Raw genomic sequence first — 14168 nt, 5'->3', positions numbered from 1 at the left:
TCGGAGAGTCAGTGGAGAAGGAACTCATTAGCAGCAAATGCTAGGATTAAAACAGACTATTTAAATTTCTTATGCTCTATGGAGCCATGGTAGCTGATGATACAACTCTCTGGAGCATGGGAAATTTGAAATGGTGGGCTGACTTTTAAAAGAAGAATTGAGTTTGCCATCTTAAGTTTATTAAGTTTCAGGAATTCGGCATCAAACTCACGATCTCTCAAGGAACTGAGGAGTTTGTTTCCAGGGAGAAGTTTGTAACAAGAGGCAAGAGCTACTTCTATCAGTGAACCTCAGTCCTACTCTCTCAAAGTTTCACCACAAGTTGGTACTCATGGCTGCGAAAGTGAGTTTATTGAATGTGTCAGTCATAGAATCATAGAACCATAGGATCATAGAATGATACAGCACAGAAGGAGGCCATTTGGCCCATCATGCCTGTGCCGGCTCTTTGAAAGCCCTATCCAATTAGTCCCACTCCCCTGCTCTTTCCCCATAGTCCTGCAAATTTTTCCACTTCAAGTATTTATCCAATTTCCTTTTGAATTGAATCTGCTTCCACCACAATTTTAGACAATGCATTCCAGATCATAACAACTTGCTGTGTAAAATTTTTTTGTCCTCTTTTGCCAATTACCTTAAATATATGTCCTCTGGTTACTGACCCTTCTGCCACTGGAAATGTTTTCTCCTTATTTACTCTATCAAAACCCTTAATAATTTTGAACACCTCTATCAAATCTCCCCTCAACCTTCTCCGCTCTAAGGAGAACAACCCCAGTTTCTCTAGTCAGTGAGCTGTGCATTCCTGGCAATGTGGTCAGGTTGCTGGTTGGCATGAATTTGTAGCTATAATCTGCTAACCCCATCCTTAACTAAATGTTAACCGCAATTGTAGTAGGGAAAATCTATCATTAAGGACGTAGTAACAGGGCACTTAGAAAATCATAATATGATTAGGCAGAGACAACACGGTTTTATGAAAGGGAAATGGTATATAACAAATTTATTAGAGATTTTTGAGGGTGTAACTATCAGGGTAGATAAGGGGGAACCACTGGATGTAGTTTATTTGGATTTTCAAAAGGCATTCGATGAGGTGTTACACAAGGTGAGGGCTCATGGGATTGAGGGTAATATATTTGCATGGATAGAGGATTGGTTAACGGTCAGAAAACAGAGAAGGAATAAACGGGTCATTTTCGGGTTGGCAGGTTGTAAGTAGTGGGGAGCCGCAAGGATCAGTGCTTGGGCTTCAGCTGTTTACAATATATATCAGTGGCTTAGATGAGGAGGCCGAGTATAATGTATCCAAGTTTACTGATGATACAAAGCTAGGTGGGAAAGTAAGCTGTGAGGAGGACACAGAGGCTGTAAAGGGATATAGACAGGTTAAGTGAGTAGGTGAGAAGGTGCAAGATGCAGGATAATGTAGGGAAATGTGAAATTATCCACTTTGGTAGGAAGAATAGAAAAGCAGAATATTTTTAAAAGGTGTGAGACTAAGAAATCTTGGTATTCAGAGGGATTTGGGTATCCTTGTACACGATTCACAGCAAGTTAACATGCAGGTACAGCAAGCAATTAGGAAGGCAAATGGTACGTTAGCCTTTATTGCAAGGGGGTTGGAGTATAAGAGTAAGGAGGTCTTGCTGCAATAACATAGGGCTCTGGTGAGACCTCACCTGGAGTACTGCGTATAGTTTTGGTCTCCTTACCCAAGGAAAGATATACTTGCCTTAAAGAGGGTGCAACGAAGATTCCTGGGATGAGAGAGTTGTCCTATGAGGAGAGATTGAGTAAAATGGACCTATATTCTCTGGGGTTTAAAAGAATGAGAGGTGATCTGATTGAAACGTATAAAATTCTTAGAGGGCTTAACAGGATAGATGCTGAGAGGCTGTTTTCCCTGGCTGGAGAGTCTTGAACTAGGAGTCATAGTCTCAAGGTAAAAGGTTGGCCATTTAGGACCGAGATGAGGAAAAATTTCTTCACTCAGAGGGTTGTGAATATTTGGAATTCTCTACCCCAGAGGGCTGTGAATGCTCAGTTGTTGAGTATATTCAAGACTGAGAATGATAAATTTTTGGATACTAAAGGAATAAAGGGACTACTGTCAGAAACGGAAGAAATTATAATGGGGAACAGGGAAATGGCAGCGCAGTTAAACAAATACTTTGGTTCTGTCTTCACGGAAGAGGACACAAATAACTTCCCAGAAATGCTAGGGAACCAAGGGACTAGTGAGAAGGAGGAATTAAAGGAAATTAGTATTAGTAAAACAATAGTGCTGGAGAAATTAATGGGACTGAAAGCTGATAAATCCCCAGGGCCTGATGATCTGCATCCCAGAGTACTAAAAGAGATAGTCATGGAAATAGTGGATGCATTAGTTGTCATCTACCAAAATTCTATAGATTATGGAACACTTCCTGCAGATTGGAGGGTGGAAAATGTCACCCCACTATTTAAAAAAGAAGGGAGAGAGAAAACAGGGAATTACAGATCGGTTAGCCTAACATCAATAGTAGGGATGTGATAACAGGACATTTAGAAAATATTAACGGGATTAGACAAAGTCAACATGGATTTATGAAAGGGAAATCATGTTTGACAAACCTACTGGAGTTTTTTGAGGATGTAACTGGTAGAATAGATAAGGGAGAACTAGTGGATGTAGTTTATTTGGATTTTCAGAAGGCCTTTGATAAACTCTCACATAAGAGGTTAGTGTGCAAAATTAAAGTAATTCGATTGGGGGTAATATACTGGCATGGATTGAAAATTGGTTAACAGACAGGAAACAGAGGGTAGGAATAAATGGGTCTTTTTCGGGGTGGCAGGCAGTGACTAGTGGGGTACCGCAGGGATCAGTGCTTGGGCCCCAGCTAGTCACAATAAATATCAATGATTTGGATGAGGGAACCAAATGTAATATTTCCAAGTTTGCTGACGACACAAAACTAGGTGAGATCGAGAGTTGTGAGGAGGATACAAAGAGGCTTCAGGGTGATTTAGACAAGTTGAGTGAGTGGGCAAATACATGGCAGATGCAGTATAATATGGATAAATGTGAAGTTATCCACTTCAGAAGGAAAAACAGAAAGGCAGAGTATTATTTAAATGGTGATAGATTGGAAAATGTTGGTGTACACAGGGACCTGGGTGTCCTTGTACACCAGTCACTGAAAGCAAACATGCAGGTGCAGCAAGCAGTTAGGATGGCAAATGGTATGTTGGCCTTCATTGCAAGAGGATTTGAGTATAGGAGCAAGGATGTCTTACTGCAGTTATACAGGGCCTTGGTGAGACCACACCTGGAGTATTGTGTGCAGTTTTGGTCTCCTTACCTAAGAAAGGATATACTTGCCATTGAGGGAGTGCAGCGAAGGTTCACCAGACTGATTCCTGGGATGGCAGGACTGTCGTATGAGGAGAGATTGGGTCGTCTACGGCCTGTATTCACTCGAGTTTAGAAGACTGAGCGAGGATCTCATTGAAACATATAAAATTCTGACAGGGCTAGACAGACTGGATACAGGGAAGATGTTTCCCCTGGCTGGCGGGTCCAGAACGAGGGGTCACAGGATACGTGGTAGGACATTTAGGACTGAGATGAGGAGAAATTTCTTCACTCAGAGGGTGGTGAACCTGTGGAATTCTCTATCACAGAAGGCTGTGGAGGCCACTGAATATATTTATGAAGGAGCTAGATAGATTTCTAGACACAAAAGGCATCAAGGGGTTATGGGGAGAGAGCGGGAATATGGTGTTGAGATAGAGGATCAGCCTTGATCATATTCAATGGCGGAGCAGGCTTGAAAGGCCGAATGGCCTACTCCTGCTCCTATTTTCAATGTTTCTATGTTTCTATATGGGGAAAGGGTGAGAAAGTGGAGTTGAGGTAGAAGGTCAGCCATGATCTTATTGAATGGCGAAGCAGGCTAGTGGGGCCATATGGCCTACTCCTGCTCCTATTTCTTATGTTCTTATAATAGGATACAAGGAGCACTACTGTGATGGAAATTAATAAATGGATTTTTGATGATTGACTGACAATGCCATTTGCTCACTTAAAACCAATCTTTTCACTTTGCTGAGGCTACCCAAGCCAACATAACTCAATGTATTTGGGCAGAATTTGTGCAACATGCAATTTGCTTTATATAGAACACTAACTGTGGTATAAAGTGGTTGCACACGTGGGAACTGAGGATAACTCATTGCACTTTCCTGATGGGCCAAGCCATCTGGACTACACCATGGTGTTCAAACAACCGCAGTGAGTGAAAATGTTCCTAAAATCTGGAGCACAAGTGAGCCAAGGAGGAACCTGCTTGTCCTTGCTTTACACTAATTTTATTAACCCAGAAGGATTTCCTGCTTAGAATCCATGATGACAGTAACACATTTAGCATTTTGTTATGTAACTTCGAACACTTAAATAACTCAGACACTATATTTACTGTTTTAATAAACTATTTCTACATTCAGATGCAACGGAACTCATTTAAGCCCTCCACCTTCTCCTCCAAAAAAGCATTTTCTCATTTTTAACTCTGAAATGTTGATATGAATGAAGGAAAAGTTACAGTAATAAATAAAAACAACCTAATAAAAGCATTCAAGCCATAAAACTTAAGGTAGTAGATTCCGGCAAAAAAGTATTTCACTTACCTTTCGTTATGTTTAGTATTCTCCAGTCAACCTAAATCAGTTTCTTGAACTATATTATCTCCTGCCTCACACCAACTAACCCCTTTGACAGACTTATAAATCTAGTAGTGAATGGAATGTGTTTTGTGATCTTGGACTTGCTGTTTTCAATACTCGCTGGAGGCCATCACCCCCAGCTGTTGCCATAGCAACAGTTCTATGAAGCAGGGCAGCCCAAGGCCCACAATTTAATTATTAACACAGCAGGGTGACAAGTATCCTTCATTTATTCTAACTGCTTCTAACTTCCTAATTTACATTGCCATAGACAATTAAAGTTGTGAAGTTCATTCAGAGTTTACAGTACTTATAACAATTTTACTAACTGAACTCAGTCAAAACACAGAGTCACAAAGATAAAGAGAACAGTAGCAATAAATTACATGAGCATGTCTGAAATTAATTAACAATGTCAGGCGGTGATTACTTTCGTTCGCTGTATAACCATAGCAGGAAGATTTCCTTTGGTCAGTGTTTCTAGCAAAATCGGAAAACTGTTCTTTTAGGTACTTTTATGATTTCACTAGAAATAGTGTTAAGAGGAAATCTTCCCACTGTGTTAATGATGTCTCTAACACATAGGGCTCAATTTTAAAAGGGCGGCGGGATGGCAGGGGGGGAGGGGTCAATGTGAGCGCGGCAAACCCGGATAATAAAAACTTACCTTTCCCCATGCGATCGCGACTTAATTGGTGGCCGTTAATCTTGTTTCCGGGTTTGCCGTCCGGGAGCTGCGCAATGGGCGGACTGCGCACCCGCGTGACAGGCTGTCAGCTGGAGCGTCTGGATTTAAAGGGCCATTGCTCCAATGGATTTTGCTGGAGCAAAGAGCGAGAAGACCCAATGGAGCAGCACAGGGGCATAGCTGCTCCAAGATTTAGCGATGCCTCACTTCAGCTGCTACTGGCCGGGGTGAGGAGGAGGAGGGGACTATTTTACCCGGTCGACAGGAGGAAGGGCCCTGCCTCTGCCACCAAGAAGGCCTGGCTCAAGGTGGCAGAGGAGGTCACCAGCAGCAGCAACATCTCCCGCACCTGGGTCCAGTTCAGGAAGTGTTTCAATGACCTAACTAGGTCAGCAAAAGTGAGTACACTTACTGATTCTCCTGCATTGCGTGGTGCACATCACCCCCGACCCCGCACCCCCTCAACTCATTCTGCACTGTCAAGACTACTCCATCACATCACTCCTCACACCCATTTAAGGCTCATCCTCATCTTACCTGCACTTCCTGAGCACTTCCTCATCTCCCCATTTGTGACTCCACCACTAGCACTCACCCCAATTCTGATCCAATGTGATATCTCTATCTCATACTCACCTTCTGATGCATCTCTTTCACGGTCAGCCTCACCCAAAGCAATGCATTCATCGGTTGGCCACTTCACCGTCACTCACTCACACGTCTGTACTTTCTACCCTTCCAGGAGAAGAGAGTGCAAAATGCACGTGAGAGGGCGAGGACGGGAGGGGGGGCCACAACAAGTAGTGGACCTCACAGAGGCAGAGGAGGAGGCCCTGCAGATCAGCCGCACCCTCGAGTGCCTGTCTGTCGGGGACGACGAGACTGGCACCCCCAAACGTCCGGTGACACAACTTTAACATTCATCACACACAACATGAATTGACGTTAACAGTGCTTGGCATGTTCAACACCACAGTATGCTCATTGCAACAAGACGCATCTGTGATGATGCTTAATATTGTCTTCTGTTCTCTTACAGGCCATTCACCCACTGCAGTGAAGGCAGAGGGTGCACTGTCACATCTTAGTGAGCCATCCACCAGAGCAGATACTCACACCTCGATGGGTCCTAGTAGTCTGTTAGTTGGGTTGGCATCTGATGAGGCACCACACATAAGTGAGCATGAGCAGACACTGGTGACGGGGGCAGCTGTGGAGAGTCCGCGTCAGTGGGTGCACTCCTCTCCAGGCTCTGCTCAGCTGGATGCAGATGCTGAACCCTGGGGGCCATCCTTTAAAAGGAGAATGATCGAGGGGCAGCAGCACATTTGCAAGGTACTGGAACAGGTGCCATGCACACTCTCCACAATAGCCCAGAGGATGGAGGTATCTAACTCCTGCATTAAGGAATGGTGGCACAGGTAAGGGAGGGAATCTCTGAGATAGTGTCGCAGGGACGTGAGCAACTGTCTGAGATAGTGTCGCACGTAACTGCTGAAATGTCTGAGATAGTGTCACAGGTAAGTGCGGGAATGTCTGCGATGGTGAGAAGGCTAGCCTCCATTGAGCTTCAAGCACGGCTCACAAATGAGTCCATTCAGGCCCTGACAACGGCCATGCGGACTCACGGTGAACAACATTCTGCTGCTTTAAACAGGCGGACAGATACACTAGCACTGGCCTTACAAGGCATCATACATGTCCTCCAAACTGTTGTCCAGCAGGGTGGTAGGAGTGATGTGGGCTTGGTCCAGGAGAGGGATGATGGCGAAAGGGGACATGGAAGTGGGGACGCCACTCAATGTCTCACCCGTTGCCCCCCTCTCAACCAGTATCCGCAAATGCTGCCTCCTCTCCAGGTGGCCAAGTCAGCCCCTACACAGGTGCAGGTGGAGGGGCCCTCACTGGCTCCAAAACCCAGGCCAAAAGCATCTAAGCAGTCCGTCCATGGACATGAGCAACCTGCCACTACCTCTGCTGCAGCCACAGGGGATGCAAAACTAAGAAGTGGTAGGAAGAGAAAGGCTAAGGATTTGTGATCATGAAGGGTATGCACAAGGGTGTCTGACAGACTGTCATGTTTTTCATTTATATTTGGTTTCTGTTAAAGTCACATTAAATGTTATCATTCTCACCACTACTGCCACGTCTTGCCCATTCTTGACTGGCTTTTGTGATAGGGCCATTTCATGTGCTTCACCATGAACAGCGACACTTGATGCCACCCAGTGTGTCTTTACAGTGGGTGTATGTGTAGTTGCAGGATGGTTTTGTGCGGGGAGGGTGGGGCTGGTGTTGGCGCTGGTCGTGCCAGGTGGTGTGAGGACTGGACTCTTCTCACTTTCTGATCTTAAGAGAACCGTTCACATATGAGTGACTCCCTGGCCTCATGAGCAGCCAGTTAAGCTGCTGTTCTGCCCATGGCTTCGTCCTCCTCGTCCTCCTCCTACTCCCTCTCCTCCTCAATGTGGACGTCAGATGTGGTTGGTGGATGAGGGCATGGGGCCTCCTCAACTGGTAACCCTCTCTGTTGTGCAGGACACAACACACTACTGTAATGTGACCCACTCTCTCACCCAGTAGTGAGGAGTTGAAGTTGAGGAAGCTTTAAGGCTCAAAACTCCCAAAAGAATCAAGGAAAATGAATGCCTGACCTGCTTCTTGCTTTCCCTTACTAGTTAATGATCCTTTTAAGTAGAGATAGAAATGGCCACCTCCCGACCTGCAGTGCCCATGATTTGTGAATGGGATGAGGAAGCAGTAGTGACAGCGTCAATTGACATGAAAATCGTGTTGGGATCTTAACTGTGCCATTTGACTCCTCTTTACATAAACTGATTAGGCCTCTGCCTATTTCTGGTGTGAATGCTGACCGTCTAAATCAAAGTCCACTTGAAAATGAGAATGGACAGACCTCCAGTGGTAAGTTGGCGGGTCTTTGTTTTGGAATTTTTGTCCTGCAATTGCCCCGTTTATAGGCATAAATAGAGTGGTAGTGAGACAAAAATTGGCCCCAAACTATATGACCACCTTGACAGGGAAGGAATTATTAGAGACTATCAATATGGCTTCTGGATTGTAAAATACTTATGGAGTGTGCAAATGGTTTACTGTTTGCAGGAATTAACTGCATTACTTCATCTTATCCAGTCATAAACATAAATTTGAAATGATGCATTTCCACAGGCGATGAGGTTGACCACCTGACCCAGAATAATCAGCTGGGCTGGATAATGTTTGTCCCCGCACGCAAAATCCCTGCTGTCCGGAGTCCTGTCCTACCAAAGATAAGGCTTCAATGTTTCACAGAGCTTTGAAAGCAAATCTTTAAGTGCTCAGCAAGGAACTGCCCTTCTTCTAGGGGGCTGTTGATGTTCGCAACCACCTATCGTGACAATCTCAGTCTCCAGAAGCACTGCTCTTCCCAGAGGTCAAGAAAGCTGAGCCTCTGTCTGTACACCCTATTAGATGGGTATTGCCTCCTGCGAACTTGACCCCTCTGTTGCTCCCGTCTCTGTTGCTCCCGTCTCTGTTGCTCCCGTCTCTGTTGCTCCCGTCTCTGTTGCTCCCGTCTCTGTTGCTCCCGTCTCTGTTGCTCCCGTGTCTGTTGCTCCCGTGTCTGTTGCTCCCGTCTCTGTTGCTCCCGTCTCTGTTGCCCACCTCCAGCTCTCACCACAGCATGACTTTGCTGTGGATGTTGATTTTCTTCCTCGTCCAAAGTCCAATCTAAAGCAGCCATGGCGCCACCGATCCTGATGTTCTCTGTGTGAACACCTCCAAACTGTACAAATGCATCTGTCACAACAAGTACTTTCACCAAACCAGAGGGAACTGGGAAAGCAGCTGTGAGCACTGAGCCTTTATTCATATCAAGATACCTGACCTTTAACCAGCCCCATGAAGTGTCGCTCAATCTCACCCCCGTTTTATTGCCGAGTTTCCCGGGAAACCCATGCAGGAGACGTTAATTTCAAATCACTGCCAAAGTATCATGAAGATACCCTCATTAACATATTATAATGATGGTACCCTCATTAATATATTATAATGACAGACTTACCTCTCCAGAGCGGGTTGCTCCACCGCACCCAAACCCGCCTCGGTTAAGCTGGAAGTGGGCGTGTGGATTGGGGTCAGTTTTCACATTTTTAAAATTTTAACCAACACCACAGCCCCCCTCCCCCTGCCACTGTCCCACTGTGGAGGATTTAAATTCTTTCCTAAGAATTATTTACTGTCATTCCACCGTGCCCTGATTGACTTGCAATGTTCGCTCGACTGTGGAGTTGTACAGGTGCACAGTCTGTGGATGAGTGTTGGCTACTTACTGCCGCAGTTTTCTTATCGCCCTGTAAATCAGTTAAACTCAAATTCCTGTAAAAGAGATCAAAAGTTTCCAGTATTTTGAAAGTCTCCTGATTGGGAAGTAAATAGTTTGATCTGTAATAACAATACCAACACCATTATGGCACTCTTACTTCCTTAAAACAACCAAAATATTTCAAATGAATCTAATGGACAAATCTATGTTTTAAACAGGAAAACTGTCCCTTGTGAAACTACTTTTGGCAGTAAATACATGAAAAAAGCACAATGCCATTACTGCTGTGGTAACTTAAGCAGTTGAATGATAAGTGAGATAAAATTCTGTAAATTTACCACCTTAACCAGAAATTGACTTTTATTAATGAGCGTGGCTTGATTTCCACCAGGAATAAATTCCACCAGCAAAATTCACTGAAGTGAATGGAAAAAATAACAGGGCGGATCGCAAAACAGACTGCTGATTCGCCGTTGCCCATTTTGTGCTACAGCCCAAGATCAATTTCAGCCCCAAAATTTCTCCAGTCTTTCCTAAAACCTCAGACCTCTGACAGTAGGGATCAGCCTTGTGGCTTGTCTCTGCACTGCCGCCAATGGTTGAATATCTCCCTTGTGTCTCAGTGACCAGAATTGGACACTGCACTGAAAGTGTAATCTGATAAGAGCACTGTACATTTTGATCATAATTTCCTTTTTTTTGTGTACAATGAGAAGCTATCTTATATTTCTTTACAATAAATGTATTCAAAACATTTACCTTGGCCTCAGCTGAAAATTAATTTAGTCAAGAGAGGTTCAAACATTGATTAGAAGAACCTCTGTTAAGAGGAACCACTTTGGTAGTTTCACTGACTTTGCAATAACACGGTCTTAAGTGCAAAGAACTCCATCTCAAAAAGCCAATGCATCCGTAATATGACACTTTAAAAGATTCATTTTCAAATAGAGAATTTGGCTCAATGATTCCTGGTTTTTTATGATGCTGTATGGAAACTCCCTAGTACAGCTGATTCCACTAATGTGAGGACATGGCAAGGAAACATTTCTATCAACCGTGCAGCTGCAGCAGCTGAGGAAAAGATTAGTTTCACGATTTGAAGAAATGGGATCTTTCAAAACGGTTAAGTTCTAAATTGAGCACATCTAATAATTGCTTCTTGAAAGAAATGGTGAATGGTCCTTTAACTATTACTACTCCACAGTTTGGTTAACTTGTTTGGTGCAATCAAACTCTGGAGTGGCAGATGGCCCTACTTGTCCAGCCCTTCCTACTTTGACATGGTTTTATGGGCCATAGAAGTGATTAAGTCACACCTCCACAATGGAAGCTGGGAGGGAGAAGGAATCAGGTAAGAAAGAGATTTCAAAGCTGTTTCTTCAGAGGAAGACAAACAGGTTAGGGTATCTAGAAAAAAGTTAAGTTAAAATAATAAAAATTACAGAGAAATAGGGGAAAAGAGAATGAAGAAAAAGAAGATGGTAAGGTGCTTACATTTTTAAAATATAGTTTTAAAATTCAAAATAACATCTGTAAAAGAAAGAGAGACTTTCACAACCTCCTGACGTCTCAAAGAGCTTTACAGCCAGTGTAGTTACTGTTGTAATGTAGGAAACCCAGCAGCCGACATCAAGGCAGCATTTGACCGAGTGTGGCACCAAGGAGGCCCAGCAAAATTGAAGTCAATGGAAATCAGGGAAAACTCTCCAGTGGCTGGAGTCATACCTAGCACAAAGGAAGATGGTAGTGGTTGTTGGTGGCCAATCATCTCAGCCCCAGGACATCGCTGTAGGAGTTCCTCAGGGCAGTGTCCTAGGCCCAACCATCTTCAGCTGCTTCATCAATGACCTTCCCTCCATCATAAGATCAGAAATGGGGATGTTCGCTGATGATTGCACAGTGTTCAACTCCATTCGCAACCCCTCAGATAATGAAGCAGTCCGTGCCCGCATGCAGCAAGAACATCCAGGCTTGGGCTGATAAATGGCAAGTAACATTTGTGCCAGACAACTGCCAGGCAATGAGCATCTCTAACAAAAGAGAGTCTAACCACCTGCCCTTGACATTCAACGGCATTACCATCGCCGAATCCCCCACAATCAACATCCTGGGGGGGTCACCATTGACCAGAAACTTAACTGGACCAGCCACATAAATACTGTGGCTACAAGAGCAGGTCAGAGGCTGGGTATTCTGTGGCGAGTGACTCACCTGCTGACTCCCCAAAGCCTTTCCACCATCTACAAGGCACAAGTCAGGAGTGTGATGGAATACTCTTCACTTGCCTGGATGAGTGCAGCTCCAACAACACTCAAGAAGCTCAACACCATCTAGGACAAAGCAGCCCGCTTGATTGGCACCCCATCCACCACCCTAAACATTCACTCCCTTCACCACTGGCACACTGTGGCTGCAGTGTGTACCATCCAAAGGATGCACTGCAGCAACTTGCCAAGGCTTCTTTGACAGCACCTCCCAAACCCACGACCTCTACCACCTAGAAGGACAAGGGCAGCAGGCACATGGGAACAACACCACCTGCACGTTCCCCTCCAAGACACGCACCATCCCGACTTGGAAATATATCGCCGTTCCTTCATCATCGCTGGGTCAAAATCCTGGAACTCCTTCCTAACAGTACTGTGGGAGAACCTTCACCACACGGACTGCAGTGGTTCAAGAAGGTGGCTCACCACTACCTTCTCAAGGGCAATTAGGGATGGGCAATAAATGCTGGCCTCGCCAGCGATGCCCACATCCCATGAACGAATAAAAAAAAAAGCCAATTTATGCACAGCTAGGTCCCACAAACAGCAATGTGATAATTAACCCATATCCGTTTTTTAATGATGCTGATTGAGGGATAAATATTGGCCAGGACAGCGGGGAGAACTCCTCTGCTCTTCTTCAAAATAGTGCCATGGGATCTTTTACCTCCACCTGGTTTAAAGTCTCATCCAAAGGACGGCATCTCCAACAGTGCAGCACTCCCTCAGTACTGTACTGAAGCCTAGATTATGTGCTCAAGGCTTTGGAGTGGGTCATGAACCCACAAGCTTCTGACTCAGAGGTGAGAGTTGAACTTTAAGGTTCGTAACACAGTAATGAAGCAGTATTCCTGACGGAGTAACTTTATTTCTATTACATTAATGTTTATTTCAGTGGGGTAGACTTCAACTTTCGGTGGCTGACTGGCAGTGTGCTTTGGCTGCAGGTCCGTGCCGGGAGCGAAGAGGCGAAAGTCATTTCAAGGTTTGCACCTTATTTGAATAGAACTGGCGAGCTTAAGACCCCACTTGCCATTGTGGGAGACAATAGAGTGGAGCGTGCGCCCTGCAAGCTCTGACCAGTTTTATTGAATTTTCAATTCAGCTGCTTATATCTGGGTATCTTGAAAGACGTTGGTGAAGCAGTTTGGTTTTTACAAAAATCTGGAAGCTTTCATGGTTATTCTTCACATCTTGTCATGGTTTATGAGTTCACAATCTCTGAGTTGCTAGTCCAGTACCATAACCACTAGGCTACCGTGTCCAATTGAAGTGGCTATGGGGAGCAACAATCAATGGAGGGGACTATCCTGACAGGATTGCGTTTATGTTGTTCATGTAAAAATACTCAGTCTGTAGATGCTTCCCCAAATTTTCACCCTTGACTGGCAATTTATACGGAATTTTCAAATAAATTGTGCTGTGTACAACTCCGTTGGAATAGATTAGCTATTTGCTCCTTTGGTCAAGGTCAAGCATTTGGCACAGATAAACTCGGGCAGTGTGGTTCTGGCTTATGCGCCAAGTGAACTATTTATTATACATTATATAAAATAGCAGATTGATGGCACTGAGTTTGAGGGTATGTTTAAGAAGAAAAGAATTATTTTTGAAGTGAAGTCACTACAGGTTTGTGGGACAACAAGGCAGCCAATTACCACACAGCAAAGTCCCACAAACAGCAAATGAGATGAATGACCAGTTAGTACACTGCAAATTTAGCGCTGGTGCAAAGGGATTCTGGATTTGCACCGACACTAAACTGGCAACGTAAATCTGACTCTGGAGTGAAGCACAGTGAGACTCCTGGATGTGTTAGGTTCACACAACCTCAGTTGGGCACTACATTGAGTGTAAATCTAGTGCTGCGTCAAATCTGAGCACTTTATAAACTCACCTAACTTCAATGAGGATCCTCCCCTTCCCATTTTCTAAACATTTACAGCAGAGAGCTCTGCCCATGCCCATATCTAGGGATGTACACAGCTGCCTTCTGGTCAAGGCTGTTCCAGTTCCAGTTCCAGCCAGGTAATGTAAACACAGTCCTGCCTGACTGGAACCCAAACTGCAGTTAGCAGTTTCAGACTGGTGGCTTCCATGAAGATACACCTCAAGACTGCTGATCAGTTAATTGGCCTGTCATGATATCATCCTAATCCCTTGATTTTAATTACAGCCTTTC

The 14168-nt window shown here is 44.5% G+C and overlaps 2 protein-coding genes across 24 annotated transcripts in view; one reads left to right on the top strand and one right to left on the bottom strand.

The window, feature by feature from the left end:
- The window catches only part of LOC137327421 (exosomal polycystin-1-interacting protein-like), a 45948-nt gene extending 41126 nt beyond the window's left edge, over positions 1-4822 (bottom strand). The window contains exon 1 of the mRNA XM_067993200.1: positions 4675-4822. The gene's annotated coding sequence lies outside the window, so the exon portion shown is untranslated. The remainder of the gene's footprint in view (positions 1-4674) is intronic.
- The window catches only part of LOC137327419 (uncharacterized), a 212061-nt gene that overhangs the window by 60579 nt on the left and 137314 nt on the right, over positions 1-14168 (top strand). Inside the window, exon 1 of one of the 23 annotated variants that reach the window (XR_010964470.1) lies at positions 12890-12971. The exons of the other annotated variants lie outside the window; for them this stretch is intronic. The gene's annotated coding sequence lies outside the window, so the exon portion shown is untranslated. Of the gene's footprint in view, positions 1-12889; positions 12972-14168 lie in introns of those variants that run through there. 23 annotated transcript variants of the gene reach the window in all.

Source organism: Heptranchias perlo, chromosome 11, assembly GCF_035084215.1.
Source record: "Heptranchias perlo isolate sHepPer1 chromosome 11, sHepPer1.hap1, whole genome shotgun sequence".
NCBI lineage: Eukaryota > Metazoa > Chordata > Chondrichthyes > Hexanchiformes > Hexanchidae > Heptranchias > Heptranchias perlo.
This window is presented reverse-complemented; position numbering and strand designations above follow the sequence as displayed.